Below are 1,273 nucleotides of genomic sequence, written 5' to 3' on the forward strand. Positions count from 1 at the left end.
TCACGTTTTATGCTTCACTGGACAGATGGCCGTTGGATAGTTGGAAGGGTCTAGGCCTGATGAGGAGCGTTATGGTATCGGGAATGTTTTCTGGGTGATCTCGTCATTCTAGAAGGCACACTGTATCAACACAAGCATGTATCTATCCTTGGTAACCATGAACATCCTAACATACAGTTTGTTTTTCCTCACCACGAGCCGGCCCGGGTGGCCGAGCGGTTCTAGGCGCTTCAGTCTGGAAACGCGCGACCACTACGGTCGCAGGTTCGAATCCTGCCTCGGGCATGGATGTGTGTGATGTTCTTAGGTTAGTTAGGTTTACGTAGTTCTAAGTTCTAGGGGACTGATGACCTCAGAAGTTAAGTCCCATAGTGCTCAGAGCCATTTGAATCATTTTGAACCTCAACACGGTGGCATCTATCGGCAGGACAGTGCATTGTGTGACACAGCTCGCAATCTACGTGCATGGTTCAAAGAGCACCAGGATGAGTTTAACGTATTCCTCTAGCCACTGAACTCCCCCAGAATTAAACCCAGCCGAGGATCTTTGTGACTATCTCGATCGAGCTGTACGCGCCATGGATCCTCAACTGAAGAACTTAGCACGGCTGTCGGCATGGCTCCAAATACCTGTCGATACCGTCCAGAACCTCTTTGACTCTCTTCCAGCATGTAACGCAGCGGTCCACGCTGCAGAAAGGTGTTTATTCTGCAAAAGGTGTTTATTCAGGCTTCTGACGGGTGGCCACATTAATGTGACTCGACAGTGTATCTTGCATGCCAGGTGGAACAGTTTTGTTATGGTATGTTCCCCCATTGATCTTAATAATTCTGAAGGTATGTCATCTACTGTAACTGCCTTGTTCCCAGTTAGGTCTTGAATAAATCCTTCTCATAGTATCTCGCATTTTATCTTCATCCACTTCGTCTTTCCCTTCCGTCACGTTCCTTTAAGTTTTTTTTTCCTTTGTATAGCCTCCTACAGAAGCGAATCCAGAGTTCAATTCTGAGTGGGTCACAGTTGTTCATTGTCTCGAGACTCTCCAAAAACATAATGTGCCATCACATCCACATTTAACGTGCCACATATTCCTAGGGTTTTAATAAGAATAGCCATGTATGGAAGTGAAACATGGACGATAAATAGTTTGGACAAGAAGAGAATAGAAGCTTTCGAAATGTGGTGCTACAGAAGAATGCTAAAGATTAGATGGGTAGATCACATCACCAATTTGGTATTGGAGGGCAGCGGGGAGGGTAAAAATCGTAGAGG

The 1,273-nt window shown here is 45.8% G+C and overlaps 1 non-coding gene across 1 annotated transcript; it reads left to right on the forward strand.

The window, feature by feature from the left end:
* Positions 1 to 201: 201 nt before the first annotated feature.
* Trnas-gga (transfer RNA serine (anticodon GGA)) lies at positions 202 to 285 on the forward strand. The gene is given in 2 exon segments: positions 202 to 241; positions 251 to 285. It is a non-coding gene; the product is annotated as a tRNA-Ser (tRNA).
* The last annotated feature ends 988 nt before the right edge of the window (positions 286 to 1,273 follow it).

The sequence above is a fragment of the Schistocerca nitens genome, chromosome 4 (genome assembly GCF_023898315.1).
Source record: "Schistocerca nitens isolate TAMUIC-IGC-003100 chromosome 4, iqSchNite1.1, whole genome shotgun sequence".
In the NCBI taxonomy this organism is placed as follows: Eukaryota; Metazoa; Arthropoda; class Insecta; order Orthoptera; family Acrididae; genus Schistocerca; species Schistocerca nitens.